Source organism: Thermobia domestica, chromosome 6 (assembly GCF_964235325.1).
Source record: "Thermobia domestica chromosome 6, izTheDome1.hap1.1, whole genome shotgun sequence".
NCBI lineage: Eukaryota > Metazoa > Arthropoda > Insecta > Zygentoma > Lepismatidae > Thermobia > Thermobia domestica.
In genome coordinates this window covers 279,758,082-279,773,458 of record NC_137459.1, presented here as the reverse complement: position 1 = coordinate 279,773,458, position 15,377 = coordinate 279,758,082, and positions in this window count along the sequence as shown.

Genomic DNA, 15,377 nt, shown 5'->3' with positions numbered 1-15,377 from the left:
CGAGACGAGACCGAGACTTTCGAGACTGACCTAAGTCTCGTCTCGGTCTCGTCTCGATTTATAGAGGTCTGTCTCGGTCTCGGTCTCGTCTCGGTATTTAAAAGTCTGTCTCGGTCTCGGTCTCGTCTCGGTATATAAAAGTCCGTCTCGGTCTCGGTCTCGTCTCGATAATTCGAGACGAGACCGAGACGAGACCGAGACTAGTCTCGGTCTCGGTACCATCCCTAGTAGCTGAATATTTCCTTTTCCGTCTTAATAATCGGTTTACAAGAAACTTTAAAAAATACCAAATAGTAAATGGATAGGTTTACGGAAAATCAGATTTTCTTTTTGTTTGTTTCCGTTTTCCTTTTTTTTTCCTTTTAGTAGAAAGAGTTGCGAATCTTTGTTCCTTTTCGAATCCAGTTAATAATATTCAGGGATCTTTCCCTCGCTGGTATGTCCTCGCTCTTCGCTTTGTTCATTCTTTTTCGAACAGTAGTATAAACCATAATGGCTCTGAACCGACCAGATTTTTTTCTGAAAAGACTGATGTCTCCCAACAAATTTGCCTGGGCCATTACAGATGGAAAGTTGATGATTGAATTCCTGAGATAAATAAAGCAATAAGGCAAGTGGGCGGTGAGCAAAAGTCAGACTCCCTCTCTCTTTCACAAATGGACATTCAGAAAATGAAAATATTCATTCAAGATGTAGCATTAAATTATCTATTCAGGCCGAATACGAGACTTTTGTTTTGGCCACGGGTGCAGTCCAAACTATCCTTTCCTCCTACCAATTTTACAATTTAGGATTAAGCTTCTTACGGGATGTGAAGCCTACCGAAGGACCACAGAGATTTTATCGAAACTATTGTGTTACTGTATCTTTGTATGCTTTGGCAGAAATTTCTTTGGATATCGAAGCCCGCTCACTTCTGTTACTTGCGGACACGTCGAGAAAAGCAATTAAGTAACCCAAGTCTAAAATCTTAGTTGTTCTTTTTTCGCATTGAGAAGCAACTTCAACTCGTCGCGCTCTCGAGTTTGTGCTCAATTACAGGTGGAAAAGATTGAAGTTCCGACCACAAAAGCTCAAGAAATCCTGTGATTCTGAACAATTTGCGAGCGGCTTTGGTTTTGGGGATACTAAAACGTCGTGGGATGAATTGTCAGCAATGAAGTATCTTTAATTTAGTTGGTCGTGTGATTTGTTGAATGGTGTGGCAGACAAGAAAGATGTCAATATTTTCGAATTATGAAAATTTTAACTGAATCTTAAACGTACATATAAGTGTGTAGTGTGTAGAGTAACGTCGAGTAGTTATCTCCAGATATGACAAAAAATATTCGTTTTTTTTTAAATTGGCAAGGACCATGTGAGTACATTTCTTATCCTATGAACCATGTTTTAAAATATTATGCTGTCTTTTCGTAATCTACGTTGTTGTCCGGAATACGCTATAAAACATAGATTTCTCAACAGGGACGAACGCAGGGGGTGGAATTTGGGGGTCCAGACCCCCAGAAATCCTGATTTATGTGCAAATTTAGTCTAATTCTAGGGGCAACTTTACAAATTTTAATATAATTTATCCTCAAATTCAACTTGAACCCCCCGAATACCTTTGACCCTTTCGAAATAAATAGGGGGCGCGGTGTCTCAGTGGTAGAGCGTTCACCTCCGGTGCTGGGAGTCCCTGGTTCGATCCCAGATAGCGCCGTGTGATGAACGAACACCGCGCTCGTAGGTTTTCTCGGGGTTCTCCTATTTATTTCCACTTGCTTCATTCCACCATTTCATTTATTTCTCATTATCACCGTCTCCTTTAGCCTAAGCATCATAACCGGCTTAGGTGGGACGTAAAACTTAAAGATTTCATTTCATTTTCCTTCCAAAAAAATTGCTGTTTACGTGCTTATATTTAAATTATCTTTTACCAAAATGTTGTTCTACTCAAAAGTGTGGGGTTTGAATTCTGAACATTGGAAGCTAATTGAGCTATATGTTGTGCTTATTATTATTATTATTATTATTATTATTATTATTATTATTACCCTGAAAGATATGCGACCAACTTTCCAACTTTTTAACCATTGTGAACGTGAGGTGCAGCATATCGGCACGTTTATTATTAAAAACCCCTACACACACACACACACACACACATATATATATATATATATATATATATATGATCGAAAATGGAGGTCGAATCCATACTTTTCGGTGTCCCTGAGATGAACAGAAGATGCCGTTTAAATCAACAAAATCAGCCTCATTAGTACTCCTAAAAGGGACGGAAACAGGTAAAGGTAATTGATTATTACCGACATTAGTGTCGAATTCATAGTTTTGGGGCTCGATAAGATAATTGGTAGAGATGCAAGGGCTCGGAAAAAAAACGGATTTTTTGGAAAAAAAAACTCGGTTTTTTCTGCTTCGCTTTTTTGCTTGGGAAATTTTGGGCTTTTTTTCAAAATACTGCTTTAAATTGATAAAACAGACTTTGTATCGCTTCTCTATAACACAAAAAATCATTTAATTAGTGGTTGATGCTGATAATATTATAAAACATCGAAAATAAACTATGAATTTGGAGAAGATATTTCAAACAATTTTTCTTCAACATATTTACATTATGAATTCCACAGGATTAACCAATGTATATAATAAGAATTTTTAAACCTCCTATATACAAAAGTAAGCAGAGTTGGCAAGAACCATGGTTGTTTTTGATAATGCCAAAAACCCGTTTTTGGGGGGATGTTTAAACCAGGCTTTTTTGGTTTAAACCAGGCTTTTTTTATTTAGATTTTTTGCTTTATGCATTTATATTACATATTAAAATAAATAAGTTTGTTTCGCCTTGGTGTTATTATGCAACAGCGGGGTTATGCCGGAAGAATTCCCATAAGCTTAAAGAAGTCCGGTCAGTAAATTTCTTAAATTGAGAATCTCCCGCCCTAGCCATTGGGAAAATCCCGTCATTACTTGAAATGTAAGACAATAACGGGAAAATCCTGTTATTGCTTTGCATGTAAAATTTAAAGGTCAACGTACCATAATCAGTACGCTAAAACTGAGGTGTTAAATTACAAATTTAGTACGTAGATATCATTGAAACTCCAATCCAAGCTAATGTTGGAAGCTACGTAGGCAATCGATAAATTTTGCCAATTTCTATCAATATATTTAAGCAATCTTGGCTTCTTTATAAAACAGCAGGCATTTAGGCATGCAGAAATATACAATTTGGTTTGTTTCGTGTGTTTAGGCTTAACATCCTTACGAAATACCGAGGTTATCAAGGAGAAGACTTTCGCTTAAACTGACATCCGAACCGCTACTTGGGTTACGCATGAAAGAAGGTTTGTGGTTCGACCAAGAATTGAACATGGGACACCTTGATTAAAAGGTGAAAGGGAAATAAAATTATTGCAGGTGGTTTGATATCTGGAAACGTCACCATGAAGTTCACATGATTCGCATTGTTCATTCTTTTTATTTTTGTGGTTTAAACCAGTTATTAAAAAAAAAGTTGGGGTAAACCAGCCAACCCTAAAAGTAAACACTTCTTTTAAAAGAATACACAAATAATTAGCAAAATAGTATGTAGTATTTTTACTTCAAGATATTCCATACCCTCTTTTTGAAACAAAATAAAATTAAAATAAAACATAAGAGAAATACTTAGATTTATATGATACACTTAAAGGCTGCACATCTAGAGCTTTTGGTTCTGTATATTCTTGAAATTCTACAGTTAAGTTTTATAGAACCACCATCACAGTTTGCCCAATCCTCAAGTTTTCTGAATTTTTAACAAGAGGGATTCAACATATCATTACGGAACTTCCTCCCCCCCCAAAAAAAAGCACTACGAAATATATTTAACTTAAGCTAAATACAACTGCACAACAAACATGACTGAGTGATTAGCTTTTGCGCTTCTATCGGGAAGTCCGGGATTCAACCAGCATTCGACCATTCTGACAAAGCTTTTCTTCATTCCATCTGTGAATGTAGAAATAGTGCGTGTACTGTGAGTTGGGCGACTTCCTTTCTTATTGTTTTTAAATCGTTATTATTACTAATTACCAGCAGTGACGGTTTTGCGAAGGTTAGAGGGGCGGTCTTTCGGACTGAAGCCCGTTCCCCAAAGTTACGGAATTTCTGCAACAAACGAAATATCTATTATTTATACATTTACTCATAAACTTTAAGCTCCCGTCAAATAAAAATTACGAATGTTTAAAAAAAACTAAACATTAGTAAGAAAAACCCTTCCCAAAATACTTTTCTAAATCCGCCACTGATTCTCAGTATAAAATGATTTTTAAAGTTGTATCCGGAAGATTATTGCTAAACATGTAAACGAAACGAAATATTAGTTATGCCTAAAAAAAAATTAGGACTTTTTAGGAAACGAAACAATCAGAAAAAAACCCTCCTAAAGTACTTTTCTAAATCCGATACTGATTATTTGTATAAATCGGTATTCAAGGTTGTGTCCGGAAAATTATTGCTAAATCACTTCACAGCTACAGTATGACAGAAATGTGGAAGTACGGTTTGACGGATATATTGAAAAACGTACGCTTTGACGGGGAAGTTTAACTTTTGCGCTAGAAGCTAGAGTACTAAAAGCTCTTAGAAATGAAACACGGATGACAAACTAGAGAAGAAAAAAATATGTCGATAACTCAAAAGTTAAAATAAAGTTAAATAGCCTCTAAAATTATCCTCAAATACTACATTCTTCATGTTAGCTTTAATTCGTAAAACATGTTCTCCATCCATCTTGATGGTGAATTTCAGAGCGAAATATCACATTCAGGTCATGGAATTCTTATCTAACTATAAAATATACTATAAGAAAGCTATTTAGATAGAAAAATCATGAAATTGAAAAAAGCCATAATTTCCAAAATTCTCGGTTTTTTTTCCAAAAAAGCTGGCTTTTTATGTGAAAAAAAACATCGATTCAAAAAAGCCGGCTTTTTTGCATCTCTAATAATTGGTGACAGTTTTGGTGCCCTTTCTGTCCAAAATGAAACGTATTCTCCCCGTGCAAGGTACTCGGCTAGTCTGTAATAATAACGAACGGAAGTTTCACATATTCAACCCTTTTATATATTTCTCGGTGCTCAAATTTATTTACTTGTGCTGTATATGTGTGTATGTGTAAATAAGATCATATCTCTTTTTTGAGTTATTCGAAAAACATACAAATAATAAAGAGGAAGGATTTTACCAGAAATCCGAAAACTAAAAAAAAAAAAAAAAAAAAAAAAGTAAAATTAAAACCTGTTGCTTTAAGTATTTTCCTGTTACCAAAATACTATGTATTATGCTGCAAACACGTTACAGCAAGTAAGATTACTAGCATCAAACGAATAAATAGTTTTTAAATTATATTTTCCAGTTTTTGCTAATATTTTCGAACAAATTATTCTTTTGTTAATGGCTTCAAAATTTTTGGAAATTTTACCGATCTCGATAAAATTTTCAACATAGATAAGGTTCGTGATGTTTTTTATTAACTGAAGATAATCTACAGTAGCTGATAATTATTATTGTCGCGATTATTGGTTTTAGTAGCGATACACTCGATTGAAATTTTTGGCGTGCCAATAAAAGTAATAACAGTACATTATTCGAACCGCTATTTATAAATAGAACTGAACACTGAATCCAATGAAAATTATTAGGAACTTGAGTTGAACGGACCGGTGGCTAACGAAGAACTAACTCTTTACCACGGAATTTCTGTATTTACTTCCGCTAGTTGTCTCTCGAAAGTGGTAGAGACTCTCTTTACCTTCATTGTTTTTGGGGTTGTTGACCTTTTACCTTGGTGCTGTGCCACCCGCGTTTAGCCGGCGACATTTTGAGAAATTTGTAAGTAATTTAAAACTTACACACTGTCTCTCCATTTTATGTATATATGCGTACACTTAGAGTTTATTCACACCCCTAATTTGTCTTTACTAGCAAACAGTTATTACAATTTTATTAAATCGCGATTTTATGTTTTTTACTAGTCGTGAAGACCCGTTAGGAATCTCCAAGCGGGCAGTGATGCCAGTCTTTTAACAGCAAAATTCCCGTCCAAAGCCACAAAATTTCCCGATGTGATGCAAAATTTCCCGCTAACCTAAATAGATATAGTTTTCATCTAGTAGTAAACAAATTTAAAAAAATACCGCTTTAGACTGACTATGATGTACAATGGAATTCATTCTCGTAGTATAAAAATATATTATTTATAGTTATGCATGATAAGGTAAAAAACAATTTTTTTAAAAAATACTGTGTACACTTTTTTGTAACGAACACTATGTCGTTCTTTATGGTTTGGAAGAGAATGGTATGTTTAGGAAAGCCAGAATTAATTCAGTTCTTTTGGCCTAACGATTTTTGTGTTGCAGCACATTGCCCGTTCCGTCACCAAAAAAGCAGCGAAAAGCAGGGTATTTTGGAATTGCTTTACATTAACTTGATTTTTCAAGTCTTTTTGTATTTTTGAGGTTCATTTGTATCACAAAAGAGCTCAGTGTTAAGGGTCTTACACCTAAAGCCCATTATACATCGTCAAACTTTTCCATCAAATATTGTATCAAACTTTTCTTTGACGATAATTTGGTCAAATAAGATGGATAAAACTTTCGCACCCATTATAAACGATCAAATGAATATCATTTCTCAGTTGTTTATATTTCTTGATTCAGTTGTTAGGTCACATGAACGTATATGTAGTGTACGTGAGTTTTATGGTGGCATCTGCTGGTGTAACTATAATGAATAAGGTTGTAGAAATGAATGGAATGATTATTCATAGTTACTTCTGTCTCATTTCCCTCCTTTATTGCTACTCCCAAATAAATCTTATTTTCATGGTTCCTTTCTTGTTCAGTAAATACGTATGAATCTACATTCTATTTATTAGTCTGATGCTTAAATTTCTTCTAATTCAGTTAATTTTCGAGTAACTTTTGTAAGTTTGGGGCACTGATTAAGAATAAATAGTCCGTCATAAAAATGTTTGGCTATTGTTTAGCTTAGGGGGGGGGGGGCAGGTTTTTAATGGACTTTTTTTTGCGATTTTCTATTAACATTCGGTTAGATTAGCTTAATAACATTTAATTCACACAGTATTGCCGAGCGAGCGTTAGCGAGTAAAGGCGGCTTAGAGTCTCGCAGGGCACATTGTCTTCAGTCTTCGATAGTGTTGGCCCCCCATTACTAAACAGTTACCAAATGTTAGGTTTTACAGTTAAAATGAGAGAGTACATATTAACGAAGGTTCTGTAGGATATTACTAAATTCCCGAGGAATTTTTCAGTGTCGGAAACTTCTAATTTATATTTAGAAACACGAAAAATATTACGCAATCTAACCTATTTTGATTTTATGCAACATCAAATGTTTTTCGCTACCCTCATTTTGGCTCTCACCTTCAGCTATTGATGCCTCTGCCTCTTGCGAACAAAACCCTGTGCTAACTTGTGGGTCCCATGCTGTGTTCCTGCTCTGAACCGGTTAAATATCATCCTTTGCTTTTAATGACCACCTATCGTAAGATGCTTTTCCTGCAGTCTCGTTTTAAATGATATTCGTTCGATGCGTATTTACACCTTAGAGGTCTTCACTACTGCGTAATTAAACTTCCGCTAATTTTAGAGTTTTTCTGTAATATCCTCAAAATAAATAAAAATACCCGAAAAGTAGAAACGTAGTAAACTAAACAATACGATTTTGTGTGATACCGTTATCACAACTCATCTATATGCTTTCGATTTGCAACTGTAGATAGATTTAACAGTTTTTGTGGGTTATATAAATAGCTGCATACCAAAAACAGATAGGGAATTGTAGTAAAAGTAACAATTGTATTGTCTAGTTCACTACGTTCTGCTTTTCGAATATTTTTATTAGTTTTGAAGATATTATAGAAAAACTAAAATTAGCGGTAGTTTAATTTCGATGAAGTGAAGAGAAAGTCCTCGTAAAGTGAATCTGCACTCATGAATGAAACTCCTACAATGAGAAACAATTTTTAAGACATTACGAATTAATTTCGTGAAGAAATAACTACATATAACAAGATAGCACATGATCGTTCCATATACATCATATACAGGCATCTGTACGCAATAATCTGAGCATGCGCCAAAGTAATAACATGCCAGAACGTCTTAAGGAATCTTTTAAATCAAGACAAGTGAAAAAAAAATGTATTTTTTTAAAGTCACGGAATATTCTCAATCTGCGCCAATTTTAGGAAGTCGCCTGTGGTACTTAGCCCTAATATTCTTTAATTTTATAGTTATACAAAACAGATTACTGCTAGTATGCATCAAAATAATGTCAATTGCTTCCCGTGTCCACACACTCAATTTTAGTGTCACCGCATAGCGATTTTCGTTTGTTTTCTTTGATATAATGTTGGATAGAAATAGAACAAGTTCTAATTTAGAGCAGTTGTGTCAAATGTTGTAACCAACCCAAAAGTTGCATACAACTTGGTATCATAAATGTTCAAATTCCACTTTGATGAAATATTTGATACAATATATGATGGAATATTTGTTCGTCTATAGTGTCTTTAAAAAGGTTGAGAATGTCTCCATTTCCCGTTTCCAGCCTATTTTAAAGAAAAATTCCCAGTGCTCAGAATTTCGCATTTTACGGGAAATTTCCCACAATCTGGCATTACTGAGCAGACGTTTTGTGTCTCTGGTGTTTAGTGCACTCTAGTGACGGGTTTTCAAATTGCCTTCTAACAGGCGGGAAATGGTGGACCAGTCTGCTTCTGTATTTACTTTTACATATTTTCAAAATTGGCTATGAAATGTTTACATACAAAAATTAATAACCACATATGCAATAAAATATAAATATAATACTTATTTTTTGTAGATACTTGGAATTGTCATATCTTGCGAATGTAAGGCGAAAAAAATCCCTCAGGAGGCGGGTCGTCTGCTCATCCTTCCTCCAGACATACTACCCGTCGCTATCCAGGAATGGCTGAGAAAAATCTTTTTAACTGAACGGAAAGCATGTTGGAAACGAAATATCGATGCTGGGTCGCGTAAAACAATTTTCTTAAGTGGTATCGAAATTTCCAAGAACATTTTAATATTAAATATTACTTATTAATAATATATCCTTTAAATCAGGTACTCCTGACATAAACGCTATGTTTTCTTTCCTTTTTTCTGTCAGCTTACCAGCCATACTTTACTTAACGTTTTCTTTTTTTTTTTTTCAGACGTGTGAAAATACAGGTCAGATTGAAAAATTTAACACCTATTCTAACAAAAATTTAGCATTAAGGTGTGTACCAGCAAACTATAGAGTGAGTTTGGAAGTAACAATAGTTGCTGATTAATGCTTCTAACTTCATTTCATTTCCCTGATTTCTGTTCCATATAGAATATACGTTATAAACCTGCTTCCTTTGGACTTGCCTTCTATTTTAGGTTACCAACTATGTTAGCTCAAAGTTTATTGAACTCCTGGTTTCTAACCCTGTCGCGGTGTGTGATGCGAAAGTTGAAACTTTGTAAAGATTAGTGCTTCTTAGACGGAGATTTTTTTTTAACTAATACGTTTGGACTCGAATACGAATACCCTTTTTGAATATAAATACTTCTTTTAATACATATTTATATGTCTGAATTAATCCTAATACAATTAAAAGTTATCATTTAATTTGGCTTTTAAATTATATTAACATGTATATATATTACTATTTTTACATTCTGATACGCAAATCATGTCGGTGGGGCTGGCAGCTTACAATATCTCCTTTTACGGAATTTTAGGATTTTCTGTAGTTAATATTCTATAATTCCGTACCTAGACAATACACTTTCTATTTGGATACTATAATATACCCATGTATACATACATATCTACAATTTCTTTTCTTATTCTTTTTTTATCAAGATTTACTACTGTTTAACATGTTTCGTTAATCTTTTTATGATGTTCTATAGCTGTGTATCGTTTTTTAAATGCTATATAACTATACATGTATATCTGTTCTATTTTAACATGCTCACACAAATTACTTTGCAAACTTTATATTAAATCTACTCAAAAAATAGAAACACTACCAAGTTGAAATTACAAAAAGAATAAACATAAAAGTGGCATATATACATATATATATATATATATATATATATATATATATATATATATATATATATATATATATATAGTTAAAACAAATGTTTATTTTCTAAAATCCACATTATATTAGGATATATATATTAGGATCTATATGTGCTAATATTACATTCTACCTAATTAACTAGCGATATTTACATTTTCAGGCAGTTTCTTGTTCCTCTATTACGCTCCAGTCATCCTTTGACTCCCAAACATAATATTCCTTCAAAACCGAAAAGTAGGACACAAGACATCTGAGTATTTGTTACCATGATTTTACTTCTTCAATCAGTATTCTAGCCATGTGGAATTAGAAGACGTCAAGTAGCTTTTGTGCCGAAAGATATTTTAAAAAAAAAAAAAAAAACAATACGATATACCCTCATATACAAAGCCTAAGAACTTTTGATCTTCTTCTCTCCCGTTCACATGAATGAAAAATTGCACTATGTATAATTTTGTATAATATTTCATGCCACTTAACGTCTTTAATATGTCTATGGCTGGGATCGGTTGATCGGTCCCCCCTCCCTCCCGAATTGAGTCTTCTCGCGTCCAAACAAAGCCGAACCTTACCGTTAGGTTTTAATACTGCTACCAAGGTTTGGCTATATTCAGACTTTTTCTTAGTAATAACATCAAATGCGATCCATCGGTTGAGTTCATTTTTAATGAGATTTTGAAATTTTGTGATAAAAGAATGTTTTGGATCTAGTACGGCTGCAGTCAGTGACCTCTATTGTGTGTTCATAATTCTTAATAGTACCAGGCTTTTCGTCAAACATGTCTCGATGTTTTATTAATAAGGCTACTAACTCATTCTTCTGCCTAATATCTAATTCTTCATACTGATTGACATGTTCCTTTATCTCGCTGACTGTGCTTCTGTTTGGAAGTAACAATAGTTGCTGGTCAATACTTCTAACTTCATTTCATTTCCCTGATTTCTGTTCCATATAGAATATACGTTATAAACCTGCTTCCTTTGGACTTGCCTTTTATTTTAGGTTACCAACTATGTTAGCTCAAAGGTTATTGAACTTCTGGCTTCTAACCCTGTCACGGTGTGCGATGCGAAAGTTGAAATTTTGTAAAGATGAGAGCTTCTTAGACGGATTTTTTTTTTTTTTTTTTTTTAGTAATACGTTTGGACTCGAATATGAAAACCCTTTTTGAATATAAATACTTCCATTAATACATATTTATATGTCTGAATTAATCCTAATATAAATTAAAAGTTATTACTTAATTTGACTTTTAAATTATATTAATATGTATATGTAAATTACTATATTTACATTCTGATACGCAAATCACGTCGGTGGGGTTGGCAGCTTACACTAAGCAAATCCTTATTTTCTACCGTAATTCTGCAGTCACACTGAATTTTCCATATTGTTTGCCAATTTTGCTATCCCTCTTACATTATATGTGTTATCTCTACATCAAAATCACCATTTTAGAAACATATGAGTGTATATAGTTAATGTTTTTTTTTTTATACTTTATTCAACTGTTCTTCTTGCAGCATTACTTTTCCATTTCCTTCTCCCTAGAATTCGAAACATTATTTTTTCTTCTTTTAACTAAGCTTTAGGCCTCTATTCGATAAAGACTTCCTACAAGTGTCTACTTTCCTTTTAATTCCTTCCTTATTTCTATTTTATACTACAACTAGCCTTTAGCTAGCTGGGGGCTCCGTCACCAGACCCCGACTTTGCTCGGCCTAAGGTCTCGCATTTCTTATCTATCGCCCTTTGCATCAACAGTGAATTTCGTGAATTTTGCTCTTCATATTTCCTGAATTTGGCATTCGAGGCCTCCGTCCCCACACACTGGCTTTGTTCGGCCTACAGCCTCGCACCTCTTGAACCCACAATGCTATTGTTTCCTTTCCTATTTCAACTATCTAAAATATAAGATTATGTATCCCAAGAAAACGCCCATTTAAATAGTATGGGAATATCTTCATCCCCTTATAGACCCCTAAAGAATTAAAAATATTGACTATTGGCAATTTTCGTGTCGGTTAGTCCTGGAAGGCTACAATCATGCCATATTTCATCATCCTAATCCTGCCGGAAGTGCCTAAACATTTTGGGGTGTAGAAGACGTCCCATATAAATAACATGAGAAAGATTTTTCAGTTCCACATAAAACCACTCTACGTTTGTAATTTTTATTTCTGATGATTCACTTAGGTAACGCTATCAAAAACATACAAGCATACCGAATTTCAAGTTTTTATTCCAATTTTAAGTACCTAAAACATTAGATTATACGTCCAAAAAGGCCCCTTTAAAAAATAATGGGAAATTCTTCATCCCCTCTTTATACTCCCTAAAATTTAAAAGTATTCACATTTGGCAATTTTCCTGACGGTTAGTTCCGGAAAGCTACAATCACGCCAAATTTAATCATTGTAGTCCTAAAGGAAGTGATCATTAATTTATGTCAGATCATGTGGTTTATGTATATAGTTAGGATATCGTCGGCAAACTCCATACGCCAAGAGGCATCATCCCTTACATCTTGAGTTATGATTAATGTCCGGGCTTGTATGTAATTACATTTTCTTCCTTCATATATAGGTTCGTCAAATCCTTAAATGTTTGTGATTCACACCTGTAAGGTGCTTCAACTCAAGTTTCATATTACATATTTTTGCATATTTTGACCAATATTGCATGTTTCTATGGTGTCTACATACAGGGAGTAATCTACACCCCCCCAACACCCCCCTGACACCCCTCCAAATTTCTTTACACACACCCCTGGATGGAAAAGGAATACTCTCCCAAATCCAATTGTATCAATCAGTATCATATAGGTTATTTATTACATAGAGTTAAAAAAGGTTTAGCGTTTAGGAAAGAAGACAATATTCTTATTTATTTATTTCACTTCAAAATACGAAGAGACCTCGTTCTTTTGTACGGCTTCGAGAACCACATGACCTCATTGTTTCGGGCGATATTTCGATCAAAACAATTGACAAAATAAACCGCGGATACCTACCCTCCTGGGCTCCGCGGTCGCTTCCGAGAAAAGAGATTGATGGACAGATGCAGATGACTGAAATTGGCAACGTCTTGAGCGGTCATTTACCTACCTCCTCCTCAATAAGGAAAAATGTAACAATATAGTAATAAGCCTATACCAGATTCAGTTGGTATATAAGTGCTACTCTGCAACATTCTCGCAACCAGAGGGAGGCTAAGGAGGGCCTGGCCCTCCCTAAATTTTTCATGTCCCCTCCAGACCTCAATACAAAATGCACAATTTAGTTAGTTGTAAGATAATTTTTAATGACTTGGACCCTCCTAACATATTCATGGACTCCAAAGCTCTGTGGCTGGTTTCGAGCCTGCTCTGCAAGTGGTGTATCAACAGACGGACGTTAGAAGGGTGTAGTCAAAACGTTTTTAGAAATGAAGAGATCGATCGAAGTAAGAATTATATATATTTAGACTGAGTCTAGTGTTACGCAGGAACGCATTTGGCGCTAGCTTAATTTTTGTAAAGTATATTTTTATTACGTAAATTCATTGAGCGGAACAGGGCTCATAGCGAGTCACTTTTTTTTAACTAAAATTTACTTTTTTTCAAGTTGGTCACTAAAAGTTTTTTTTTTTTTAATTTTTCACTAAAAGCTACTTTTTGAGAGGTAAAGTTACTTTTTCGTGTGATTTATGTTTCGCATTGGCAGCTTTCTAAGAAAAATATAAAAACAAATGGAGAAAGGCAGAAACTTGTTACTCATTACTCTTCTGAAAGCTTCAGTACTTGCTGCCATATGTGAAACAGTCAGCTTTATTCTCACTTCGGCTTCTATCGAAGCACAGTGGACGGTTGGTGGATGCTTAAGCTCTCAAGGTGAGGTTGAGAACCCTTCTGTGTCTATTCTTTCTTCTATCATAATAATCTTTTAGTTTTCTCTCGTAATAGTTACCGCTCCGTTCAACGTTGTGTGTATGTGTGGTTCATGATGTTCGTCTTGTATTATGCTTCTTGTATGTTCTTCTTAAGAGTAGGTGATGAATTTGAATATTTCACGTTTTTAAGAACTCTTAATGTGAAGTTAAATATAATGTTTGGGATGAAGAAATTCGGAAATAGGCCAGAACTGGTTCTACTTACTTAGAAGCTTTTTACTTCTGCTAAGTCTGCCTTCCTGTAACTACAAAGAATACTTTGAAATCCTAGGAAAGGAGGAAGCTCAAAAAGAAGAAGTAAAGAAGGAACAAAAGAACAAAGAAAGAGGTGATGGAGAAATTGACAATGGTAAAAGGGGCATGATGAGATTTTGGTCACTTTTTCGTGTGCTTTTGGCCATTTTTGGTCACTTTTCAACTATTTACAAGAGATCAGACCACTATGAGCCCTGGCATTATTAAAATTAGGGTATATTAAAGAGGACAAAACAGAAAGATACAACATATTTGTAAATTGAAAAACTGGATTTCTGGAAAAAAACTAAATCAATGAATAATTTTCTTATAAAAGATATTCAGAGCCAATAACGTAGCCAGGAAGAGACAGGGACGGAGATTAAGAGATCAAATAATATTACAACAATTAACGTTAATAACAGGGTTAGAATATTAAAATAATGAAATTGAAACTATGTACAGTTTTAATTACTAAACGAATGTGATTTCAGCATGGGACTAGGGATTTTTTCCCAATTAATATTTTGAAAAAAAAAAAAATCACCCACTAAAACTTGCTGGGGTGAATAAATTGAAATAATAGCAGAATTTTGCAAAATAATTAGACTACAATAATTCGTATGTAATCAATTCACATGTAATTACTGGGTAAAATAGTGGAGGTTAATTCCTAATACAGTGAAACCTCTCTTAACGGGCATCTCTCAATAGTGGACATCTTCGTAAGAGGACAAACTTTCTTATTCTTCCATGCCATAAATATGTGTGGTGCGGTGTTATAAGAGAGAACCCTTTCTTTTAGAGACACCTCTCATTTACGGACAAATAATCGGTTCCACTGATGTCCGTTTTGAGGGGTTTCACTGTATTACTTAGTTTAATAATAATAATAAATTCTCAAATGTGTGAACTTACTTTATTGAACCTACCACTGCTAAGAGCTATTATTATTATTATTATTATTATTATTATTATTATTATTATTATTATTATTATTAGTAGTAGTAGTAGTAGTAGTAGTAGTAGTAGTAGTAGTAG